The sequence below is a fragment of the Hydra vulgaris genome, chromosome 01 (assembly GCF_038396675.1).
Source record: "Hydra vulgaris chromosome 01, alternate assembly HydraT2T_AEP".
NCBI classification, from domain to species: domain Eukaryota; kingdom Metazoa; phylum Cnidaria; class Hydrozoa; order Anthoathecata; family Hydridae; genus Hydra; species Hydra vulgaris.
This window is the reverse complement of record NC_088920.1, coordinates 52,740,455-52,753,516: the sequence shown is the minus strand read 5'-3', so window position 1 is coordinate 52,753,516 and position 13,062 is coordinate 52,740,455. Positions and strand designations below refer to the sequence as shown.

General features: G+C 30.4%; 1 pseudogene; it reads left to right on the top strand.

Annotated features, from left to right (window-relative positions):
- Positions 1 to 2,700: 2,700 nt before the first annotated feature.
- LOC136075429 (histone H1.0-A-like) lies at positions 2,701 to 3,664 on the top strand (annotated as a pseudogene).
- The last annotated feature ends 9,398 nt before the right edge of the window (positions 3,665 to 13,062 follow it).

Here is a 13,062-nt window from a genome sequence, read left to right as displayed (position 1 = left end):
ACACCTTGAACACAGAAAACTTTGTTGCCTTTGATGTGTTCGGAGTTTATTTCGAACGACGAAAAAACCTTTGATCCGCCTTAAGGTTACTTACAACGTTTTTTGTTAGTTTTATGACAACTTTTATTGCGCTTTTGGCAATATTTAAATGCGTGGCGCTAACAAAATTCTGCAGAAAGCAACCGATTTTTAGTTTGGTTTTTTTCCCCGATTAGTTTTCTTTTTTTTCTTTCTTATCTGGCTTATTGATACCGTTATGAACATGCCAAAGTTTCAGAGTACAGTATAGCTTTAACGTGTCTGTCTCGAAAAGAACAAAAATAAACAGTTGGACCCGCTCAAGATTGATTATTGAGTCGATAGCGTTTCTTCGGCTCCTTTTTCAGATGATAAAAGCAATCAAGTAGATCACTAGCTGTCGAGTGGGTAATAATAATGGCAGAACAAAATATATAGTCCCGGATCGGCTGAAGAGTATCTCTTCGGTGCATAGAGGAATCTTTCACCAGACAATCAGTTAGATCACTAGCTGTCAGGCAATAAAATGTCACATGGGTAAAATGTGTGAACAGACAAAATGTTTCTAAATTCAATGCAGAGTTTCTTTTTCGCAACAAAAAGTGTTCATTTTAACAACTGATAAAGGCCACCGACTAGATCACTCGCGGTCAAATTGTGGAAACGTGTAAACAGACAAAAAGTTCTAAATTCAATCCAGAGTTACTTTTTGAGACCAAAAAAAACGGGTGAAATGTGTGAACAGAAAAAATGTCCTGCATCCGCTCCGAAGTTTCTTTTTAGTCCATAAATCTTTTTGACAAGATCGGTAGCTGTCAAATGGGTTGCCTATTTTAGGAGATTGCCTCACTAACTTTCTAATGGCAGAAATAAGTGAACAAAAATAAAGTGCCCCCGATCTGCTACAGAGTTACTTGTTAGTCCATAGACTGCGAAACTTAAAAACAATCGACTAGATCGCCAGTTGTCAAATGGGTGGCCGAACTTACGTGATCGCCAAGCGTGGCACTTTTGTTGCCATTAAGTTTACAATTACGCTTCCTGCGATATTTTCTGTTCTTATTTTTTGTTTTTATTTATTTGGTTTTAATTATTATTATTGTTGTTGTCGTTATTATCGTTATTATTGTTATTAATACCTGATTCTACTTGAGATCAGTGTTTGCGCAATCCATATGATAACTAGAACTTGTCTATCTGGAAGAGAAAAACTATAGTCATGTATAGTCACTGTAATTGGCAGTTTGATCGCCGAACACGGCTTTTTAACATTTGACAACAGTTACTTCTGCATCTGTAGTCATTTATCATTTTTTTTTGTTTCTGCCAATGGTAAAACAAACTAATTATGCACCGCAAACAAGCTCGTTTTTGTCACTAGTCATCGTATTTGTGCCAAAAAACAAGGGATGACAAAAAAAAAGAAAGAAAAAAAAAAGAGTGGCTTTTTTTAAAACGAAGAGTTTTTCCAATGGTGTCGCTTTAAAAAATTTTTTTTTTGGCTCTAACGATTAAAGGTGACCTGCAGGCCTTAGTTTAATAGCATTAGTTTGTTTCAAAAGTGTCGCTTTTGCTAAAGAAAATGACAAAAAAGTTCAAAATATAACGTGTCCGTGCTCCAAGTGTTGATTTCCATTGTCAGCTAAATGGGATTTAGTACAGAAAGATTTTAGAACTGTTATATATTTATATATTTTGAACTGTCATATATTTGTATCCGAGTGCCTCACTTGCATTTCACCGTGATACAACACGTTTCCCACAACATGGCGTCAACATTAAAAGAATCACAAACAAAACTCGTCTTATAGTCATGTTTTTTGTTTGTTTGTTTCTTCCTGTTGTTGTTGTTGTTGTTGTTGTTGTTGTTGTTGTTGTTGTTGTTGTTGTTGTTGTTGTTGTTGTTGTTGTTGCTGTTGTTGTTCAAAACACATGGATACTGTCATTGTTTTTTTTTGGATGGAATTTCTCTTTTGTATATACAACAAATGCTACATTTAAAGTAATGCGGCAGATAAATAAAATGAAAGAGTAAACGGCTCGGCGGTTTACTTAAACATCGGTCTAGCAGAATGGTCCGATAAACTGCCAAGCATTTGAATATCAGCGCAATTTCGAAATAAATGCGGCGAAATGATCAGTACTCCGCTTACGCACCTCCTCGCGGTGACAAGAAGTTGTAAAAGTACGGAGGCACGTGGTGCAAGTCTAATCATTTTTCTCACTGTCGCGCGTGTTTGTGTCGCTTGTTACTCTGCTGTCTAAGCAACATCTATAGCTTGGCAAACGTAAAACGTTAGTTTTTCCTCTTCCCGTGTTGTTTGTTTATATTTAGAAGCAAATTTGGTTTGATCAAGGTCAACTTTACCTCGGTTTTCTTTTGACGCGCGCGCTTGTTTGCTTTTGACAGAGCGGATTTTTATCGTTTTGAGCGCATATCTATCGCTAGCGAAACGCTATCGAACGGAAACGAACGAGTTTGTTGAGCGTCACTATTCTACAGAAGATTTTTCGAAGAAATGCAGTTTCTAGCAGTAGAGCTACGTGAACGCTGGACGTCTCCCTGTAGACACGAAAACACAATTTGCAGCTCGACGGAGTAGCTGAAATTTTAGGATAGTCCTCTACAGTCCGCACAAACTCGGCTAGATAAAGAAAAACAACTTTGCGATGCAGACATTTGAAAGATAAAAACTAGCTAAGCTGCAAAGTTTGTGTGATAACTAGAAAATGAGTGAAGTCGCATCTCCAAAAAAGATCGCAAAGAAATCGGCTCCCAAAAAGCCTGCTGATCATGCTCCGTACAAGGCCATGATTGTTGATGCCATCAATTCGCTTAAAGAACGCAAAGGATCGTCCAGACAAGCCATCGCTAAGCACGTTAAAGCCAACAACAAGGTAGGCGAAAATGTCGATTCGCAAGTGAAGATCAATCTTAAGCGAATGGTCGTTGCCGGCGAGCTGGTACAAGTGAAAGGTGTCGGCGCATCCGGTTCGTTTAGAGTTGCTGCCAAGCCTAAAGCGGCTAAGAAAGAAAAGTCCTGCTGCAACCGTTAAAAAAGTGAAGAAAGAAAGCAAAGAAGTAAAGAAAAGCACGCCGAAAAAGAAGGCCGCTCCGACAAAAAAGGTAACAGCAGCCAAAGAAAAAGCGAAAAAACCGAAAGAAAAGGCAAAGAAGACGCCAGTGAAAAAGAGCGCCCAAAAGCCGTTGGCAGCAAAAAAACCTGCTGCCAAGAAAGCCAAAGCAACTCCAAAAAAGAAAGTCGCAGCGAAAAAGACCACCGCCAAAGTCGAAAAGAAATAAGTTCGGCTTGCCCTTTTCATGTTAAACGGCTATTTTCATAGCCACACATCTTTCTAAAAACACGAGCATAGGCATAGAACAGATAAGGATTTGTTCGTTGTGATAAAGTCTGTGCGTTGTCGACGAAGCCCGTATACGTACATATTTACAACACGACTTTGTTACGAAAAACGCTCACTGTTTTCATCAAAGAGTCGTTCTCGAACTTACGTCACTTTTGCAAGTTGTGTATCGTACGCGTAATAGAAAATTTTATTAGGCACATTTTTCTTGATACTTTCTTGATTGTCATGTCTATCGTATCAACGTTTATATTTTTGCAATGAAAGAGCGTTTTTGAAAGTCCATTTTTTTTTTCTGGAGTTTCAGTAACTTAAAATTAAATCGGCAAAAACAGGTAGTAGGATCAGGAAAACCCATATAACACTAATGGCAGACACGCTGAATTGCGCTAGCAGTTTTTCTTCCGACATTTTTCCCGCCGTGTGTTATCCAGAAATAGCTTGATCTCCTTTTTTGTGGCCGTCGCAGAATTACTAACGTTCTCACAAGTGAATCTAAACATCTATGTCGCGCATCGTCGTAGAGAGGTCTAATACGCACGCTAGAGGTGTGACCATATTTTATTGAACACATTTGGGTTCATTGAAAAGCCTCAGTGGCGTACTGGGCCAAGTAGCGTAGCCACACTACCGCGGTCGAAGCCGAATACGTTTTTAACAGATTTGTGGCTATGAAAATAGCCGTTTTGTGAATAAGGAAGTTCTTAAGCTCGCTCTCCTCTGATTCTTCTCGCCAACTGAATGTCCTTGGGCATAATGGTAACTATGATAACTATATATGATAACTAGAACTTGTCTATCTGGAAGAGAAAAACTGTAGTCATGTATAGTCACTGTAATTGGCAGTTTGATCGCCAAACAAGGCTTTTTTACATTTGACAACAGCTACTTCTGCATCTGTAGTCATTTATCATTTTTTTTTGTTTCTGTCAATGTTAAAACAAACTCATTATGCACCGCATTAGAGTACCACTTGCACACAATTGTAATTCGATCTTTGATTGTGCTTTAACTGGAGATATAATGTCTTTACTCAATTTAGGAAAACATTAGTTGATCGGACAGAAACAATAACTTATACTAACTCCAAGAATCATTCTACACATAAAACGTCAATACTTTTAGTTTGGTAGAGTGTGTGCAGCATGTGTACGTACTGTGCTCTATTCAATAAGCGGATTTCTTAAATTACATCCCCTGAGACGACATTTCTTTTTAAATAATTTTATGAATTTATATAGAGTTTCATTATATTATAATTTATGGACTTATATTAAAGTATTGTCAATGAATAAGTTTATATCAAATTAGGTTTCTGTAGATTTGTGTTTGTAACTGTAGTTGTAAATATAATCATGTTGAAATTAAACTTTAATTGTATCAATCAGAGGACATCATTAGAGTTTAAAATCTCTTTGTATTTCTTCTATTATTTAAATTTTATTAGCAATAATCTTACAAAAAACTCTGCAAAAAAAAAAAAAAAAAAGATTCAACATCGGCGTTTATCAATTTACATCTGTCTCAATTAATGTTTTTGAGACTTGTTAACAAACAAATGGTTATACTAAACAGTCTTTTGATTTAAGGAGAGCTCTCGATTATATATTTATCAATGAACTTGAAGCATGCTATACGATTAATTAATTTTAAAAATAAAAAAGAACACACAAAGCCTCGTTTTGAACAGATGTCTTTACTAACATTGTTTGAACTAAATATATATAATGTTCTAAGTCTTATGTATAATAGTAAAATGCAAAAAACTCTTTCAATTTTTTATAGTCTTTATAAACAAAAGCCAGAGTATAAATAACTGTTGCGCACAAATAGTACCCTTTTAGAGCCTTCATGCAAAGCTTGAGCAATTTAAAATTACTTATCGTGCACCTCATATCTGGAATAAGTTTTTATTACTTAACCAAAATATTATTAACATTGAAAACTTAAATGGCTTTAAAAAAACTATCAAAAGAGTATTTTAAAGTATAAAAATTTACTTACTGATTTTTCTAAATTTGTTCACTGCTAGCTTCTTATATAAACTCTTATATTTTAATATACTTTAATATATATTTCAAACATTGCGTTAGCAATAAATGTGGTAATATTAAGAAAAAGTAACGATACATGTTTGTATAATTGTTATTAATACAATTATAATTTAACAATTTAACGTAAAAATTTTGTAAATATTTTTATTTTTCTATACGTATATATATATATATATATATATATATATATATATATATATATATATATATATATATATATATATATATATATATATATATATACATATATGTATGACAATGTAAAGCGGTTCTTGATGATAAGACCTTTTGGTCTTCTGCAAGTTTCCCGCGTTCTTCTTACAGTTCGTATTAGAGAAGTTTGTTTATTTTTTATTTTTTTTATTTTTTTATATTTATATTTATATTCAATCTTAACGAATCTTTATTATGCAATCACGAAAATGTATATTATGGAACAAAAATAAATTTAGAAAAAAAAAAAAAAAAAAAAAAAACTTAAACTATAACGTGAAAGAAAAAGACCAAATTAACGGTAACTCATTGATGAAACATAGCCAATATCCATTTACAAGAATCTGCATTAAATTACCCTCTGCGAGTTTCTATCATGACATTTGTTGTTGATATAGCTGCAATCAAATGTATGCCTGAACTTTTCAAACCATTTTCATTAGTGCTCTTTTTTTTTTTCCCCTTGCGTTTGTTGATTTATATTCTTAACATTTAGCGATTGAAATTGGGTAACTTTTGGGTAAATAATTGTTTATTATTTTGATTATTATTTAACAAAATAATAGAACAAAAATAATGAGCAGCCGTAGCACAGTGGTTAGCGCGCTTGCCTCAGAAACTAGAGAACCGTGGTCCAACGTCACCTCTGGGCAAGTTAAATAACATGGGTAAGGAAGGAGGCATGAATTTCCTTTCAAATGCTCCTCCACGGTGCTTTGTGATAAGACCGTAAGGGCTTCTTTAGGCACCTAAGATAATTAACTAAAAAAAAAAAAAAAAATAATAAGTAATACAGAGACGTAAAAAATATTGTTGGAAAATCGTGTTAATACCATGTTATTTAATGCCCTAAAAACTTTATTTAATAAACAAAAAGTAGTTTTAGCAGCGAACATGCAAAATTTATTTATGAAGTTTTTATTTTGTAGTATAATTGATTTTTCAGCAACATAGCAAGAGAATAAACAAAGCACTACTGTGAAAAAAAGTGGCCATAAGTGGATTTTTTTTAATACAACATTCTCATTAATTTTTTTTACAAATTGTTAGAAAACATATCAAATGATAAGAAAAAAATATTTTTTGGTTCTCTCATGTTTAGTATTCTAGTCAGAGAAACATTTTTCCTACTTGGTAGAAGGTAAAAAAAGTTCGCTAAAATTTGCGAACTTTTTATATTTTTTAATTTTGCTTCTTTTTTACTCATTTAGATTATTTATTTATTATTTTTATCATAAAGTTTTATTTAGACATTCTTTTATCTGTTTCGAAAGTAAAAAACTTAATTTCCAGAAATTATATATTTTTTTATGCTTTTTGAGTAATTTTAATTTATATATCACAAAATCTCAAAATATACTTTTCACTAGTTTTCAAAGTTTGCGACATGATAACATAAATATTTAACAAATAATTGTGCAAAATCGCTGAAATTTTCACAGTTCTTCATATTATTAAAATTTGTTTGAAAAAAGATTTTTTTTCAAGGCATTTTAGATTTTGAAGTTTTGTTATATTAGTGTTGTTTAGCTCGCTTTTTAGTGTTTCATGCATAATTTCTAAAGAATTCATTTGTTTTCATTTATTTTCTCTCAAATTATGAAATTGAATTATGTTACCATGATTAAACAATGTTCAAAATTTCATGCTAAAATGACTAGTAGATTTTGAGTAATTACTTTACAAAAATTCGATTATTTTCAATTTTTGGGGGGTAATCGTGGCAAAGATTTTCAAATTTGATAGCATTTTTGAAAATTATTTTAAATTATGTATTTATGTTGTAAAAATGAAAGTGTGCTCTAGTTCCAATCAGATTTTAATGTATTTCTTGGGGTACCACCTTAAACATTATTACTCGCCCACTATATATTTTTATAAATGAACATTATAAACAATCAATATCACGGAGATAAAAGTATGTCTAATTCTAAAATTCTTTTAATAATTTAATAATTTTGAATTTAATGGATTTAATCATAGATACTCGTAGAATGCACTATTTTAGTTTTGAACACTAAGCTTTTGAAAAACTAATTTTGAATTGAGGAAACTTTTTATTAAATTGTTGCTTCTTCTTCAACTTCCTTGGATTTATATAAATTTTCTTTGGATTTACATAAATTTTTTCTTGGGTCAATATGTTGATTCATCAAATTAGTAAAAATCAATATCAAAAAAATTTTGACTACATTTTTGAATTGAGCAAATGATAAAATGTTTTTTTTTTCTTGCTTTCTTAAAGAAAGGTTACAAAGTTTCTTTTAATTTTTTTTAAGATTTTTTCAAAACCATTTTGTATACGGAAAACCTACTTTACAAATGGAATTGGTTTTCAAATTGGTTGTTAAATCAACGATATTTTTATTGTTGTTACAGTCCTCTCAAAACTTCCGAAACACGAACTTTGACGAAGAAGGCGTGGATAAACAAGTTGAACGGGATATAGTACCATGGAATGTGGTGAGAGTTAAGCTCGCAACTTCTCGCTAACAAAGGAGCAATTTGGTAGTTAAGTAAGAAAGAAATTTGTTCCTTTTCTTGCTTTGTAAGCGAGAAAAGGTACAAATTAAGGTAATGTAAAATTTGATTATTTTTAGTAAAAATATCTTTGGCTCTCACACGCTCCAACTTTACAAATGCAACAAACTTCTCGCGTATCTCACGTTTCTTATCAACAAATCTTAGTACAAAGGATAGTAGCTCTATGTGGTGAGAATTAATTGCATCTGCAAGGACAGAAAAATATTTGGCTTCTTTTAGTTAACCTTTCCTTTTCCTAAAACCAAGATAATCTCATTTTGAACCTTTGCTGAAATTTTACGAGGATTTTTCATTTTTGGATAAATGCTGATGCAATTCACTGTTAGAATCTCCTATTAAATTAGGCAATGAAGGAAAGTTACCAACATTTCCAACAAATTTATCTACATTTTCAAGCGCACCATACAGAGGTATACTTTGCTTTCCAAAATAAGTAACAGCTTTCATTATACATTTCAAAATTCGCGTATTGCATTTGATTCAGTCAGCAAGTTATTTACTTAGTTAACTGTCAACTCTAAAAGAAACATTTTCAAGTATTGATTGAATAGTATAATATTTGTCCAATCAACGTTTGTGATAAATTCTGTTTTTTTTATAATCTAATTTTACTTTAAGCTTATTCCAATTATTATAAGACTTCTTATCATCTCTTTCTTTTGAAAGCAAAGCAAATGGACCGCAAAATAAACCTTGATGTACAGCAGAATAGCATATCCAATTAGCAATTGCCCATCCATTTGATCGTAAATTTTTTGAAAAGTTTGTTGGTATAATATGTTTTATGATGCATTGAATTTTGATTTCAGGCGACATCTTTATTATATTTTGCTCAGTAGTCTTTATGTTCATAGTAGACGTAATAACATTTCAAATATCAAAAAAATAAGCGTTCCCAACATCTGACATCAATTTTGAGCGTTCTTCAACTATTTGAATGTCGTTTTGTTGATGATTAATGGTCGCAATAAAAGCAGTCGACAATATTTCGTCCGACGTTCGTTCGAAGCTTTTATGCATTAATGTTGCTATGCAATAAAATTTAATTGTCGTTTTTGCGACATAGTTGAATTTAAAAAAAGATTGAGACACTACTTTTAATAAAAAAAAAAGAAAAAGCAAAACCATAAATTTAGTAAAGTTTTGAAACCGGCCTATTTTTTCAAAAGGAGGGTGAGAGCCTCAATATAAAATGCTTTTTGAATTTTAAGATCAAAACTTGGCTTGAAATTTAATTGAAAATGTTCTGAAAAGATATGAAATTGTTTTATTAGTTCAAAATATAACAGTGTTTTACCAATTTGAATTTGTATATCAAAACATAACAGTGTTCTAACCAATTTTCGATTTCGATTTTGATTTTTTTCGTTTTCGATTTTGTTAATTCAAAACGTAACTTTATAAATGGCTGTTGCCATTTATAAAGTTTATCTCAGGTCAAAAAATGGCAGTTAAAAGTAACTAATAATAAGAGTTTTACTCATAGAATAGCAGCTACATGATTTTGTAAAGGTATAAATTACAACGATCAATTAGGAGATCATAATTTAACCTGGTCTACAAACCCAAAAAATCTTGGTGTGACCATGGATTCTTATTTAAATTACATTAATCATATTTCAAATATCGTTCGCGCATCAAACATTTGAGGATATCTAATCCTTAAGTGTTTTAAAAGTCACGATACACGTGTTATCGTAAAAGCCTACACTACCTACATAAGACCAATCTTAGAATATTGCTCTCCGGTTTGATCGCCAAACCGCACTGAATTGAACAAAGCAGTGGAAAAAGTATAAAGACGTTTTACCAAGACAATTGCTAACCTAAATAAATTTTCATATTTAAATAGACTTAGAATTCTGGCTTTGGAACTACTAGAAATTCGTCGCCTTAAGCAAGACATGATTACATGTTACAAAATTCTGAACAATTTAGTTTGCCTAAATAAATCAACTTTCTGTTTAATTAAAAACTATATTTACACTCGAGGTCATAAATTCAAATTACGCAAACTAAAATGTAAACTCAATGTCCGTAAATACTCTTTCTCACTCAGCCTTGTTATAATTTCGAATAACTTGCCGTCTGACGTCATGAATACCTAAAAAATCAAGAGCATCAAAATTAAAATTAGCTCGATCAACTTTGAAAAATACTGTTCCGGCTTACTAGTTTTTGTTTTATAACTGTGGTCTTATATATAATTGTAATATATATATTTTGTAAATTATCTAGCATATGTATTATGTGATTGTAGGGCACATTTTCAGAGTCCTTCATATTTTACGGACCTGCGTGTCCTTTAGAGCATGTATCATCGTTCTAATAAATTTTAATCTAACCTAACCTTTGTTTCTTCTTTATATATATATATATATATATATATATATATATATATATATATATATATATATATATATATATATATATATATATGTAAATTATGTTAGTGTATATTACAAATAGAGTGCTCAATGTTCTTAAAGAACAGAGCAATAATTAATTAGTAAAAAACACTTATCTAACTTTTATCTTCGACTTGAAGTTTTCAATCCAGTTAATTTAGTGTACACCATTTTATGACATTGATCATTTGATAAAATACCAACTGTACACAAAATCTTGTTCATTTTATTTTTTCAATTTGTTTATTTAACTATAAATAAACACAAGATACACACGCATATATACATTTATTTAAAATGGATAAAACTTTTTTTATTAGTTTTTTTAAATATGATATTTTTTTTTTAATTTTTGATTATATAACTTGTTTTTTTTATTTTAATAATTAACTACAGAGAAAGAACAGCAGCTGGTAAAATATCAGACTAATACTAAGTCTAAGGGTTTTTGATATTGAGTGTTACTTCTGTTTTAGTAAAAGATGACCAAACAAAGTATGTCATTAATCAGGGAGCAAAAACTTATTTTAAAAAGAAATATTTATTTGAATTAAAGCTTCTTTGAATAATAGGTTAAATGAGTTTTCTTTTGTATAATTTTTGATGACTAATGAAAATTGTCAATGTCAATGAATTTAAAAAGAAATCATGAACACATACCTGTAATATTTCTTTTTATATAACCCCAAGCGGCATATCTTGTTTCTTTTTCGGAATTAAAACCTGTATAGACAAGCATTTGTTACGTTCTAGGCGTAAACCTAAAACACGCGTTTGTTACTTTCCAGGCGTAAACCTAAAACACGCGTTTGTTACTTTCCAGGCGTAAACCTAAAACACGCGTTTGTTACTTTCCAGGCGTAACCTAAAACATGTTTTTTGAGGTTTTCAAGTCAAATTTATGCTGCATACTTTTAATAGTGGTTTCATATTCTTTACGGAAATTTATTATAATATAATTTCTGTAACGGTGAAAACATTAGTTTTTTAACTGGTATTTATGCTGAATAGTAATAGTTAATTCCTTAATTTCACGGAATGAAATTCTTGAGACGCGTTATTCCTTTTTGTTTTAGAAGGTTTTAAACCTATTTTATATTTTGTTTGCTAAGTCATCTAAATCCGAGAACCTTCCACTCAAATTAGCTGAACTAACAATTAACAATATTAAAATAAAAAGAGTTTTTTCAATGAAAATACTAGGAATAATTTTCGATGAGAATTTAAACTGGAAAAGCCAAATAAAGCTAGTCGAGAACAAAGTTTCAAAGACCCTGGGGATCAAGACAAAACATCTTTTAAATAATTTATGTTTAAAAAAATTATACTTTTCATTTATACATAGTCATATTAACTATTGTAATATTGCCTGGGCAAACAATCATTTATCTTTCCTAAAAACTTTTTATACAAAACAAAAGCAAGCAAGTAGATTAGTTTTGGGCGCAAGTAGATACGAAAGTGCCGAGCCGTTACTCAAGGAAATAAATGCTCTAAATGTATACAAACTAAATATATACCATAATTTGTTATTTATGTTTAAACTTCAAAATGAAATGATTCCAAAATATTTTTTTAAAAGTTTCACTCGAATTAATCATAAATATGAAACAAGACATTCAATGAGTAATTACTACATCCCACTAACATCACTCAAAAAATCTGACTTCTCGACTATATGCCGGGGACCACGCTTGTGGAATTCGGTTCTTGACGAAAATATGAAAAAAATAAAATCTATTGCTACATTTAAAAGAACTATAAAAAAACACTTACTAAATTTAAACATTACGTACATTCTCTCATTTTAAAAAAAAAAAAAATCGAAATAATTTTGTATTTTTAATTTTTTATGTACTTTATTTAATTTTAATATTGTATTGAATATGTATATGCATATGAAGCCAATTAAATTTTTTTTGTTTTTTTGTTTATTGTCTTTAATATGTATACGAATATGTACAGATTTGTAATTTTTTATTTGTTATTTTATATTTTAACTTTATCTTAAATTTTTTTCTTTTTTTAACTTTAAGTTCTTTTTTTAACTTTAAGTTCTTTTTTAACCTTCTAAAATTTCTAACCAAATTTTTTTTTTTTTTTTTTTTTTTAACTTATTAATTTCACTCTTTTATGTAATATTAGAAGATGTAAAATTTAATTGTATTTTTTTTTGTATTTCACCAAGGGGCTTGATGATAAGTCATTTTGACTTCTACTAGCCCCAGTCAGCTAATAATTATATATATATATATATATTTGTTTAAATTTATAGATAACATTGTAAAATGTGTAAAATGACGAAATAAATAGAAAATTCAAAAACACGCAACAGTAACCAAGCGTAACTGGTTTGCGACTGAGTTGTGTCGGCTGGGAATACTCCTTTATTTTTACAAGAAGTTTCAAAAAAACCCACTTCTCAATTTTGTACCAAAATACTTTTTTAAATATCTATT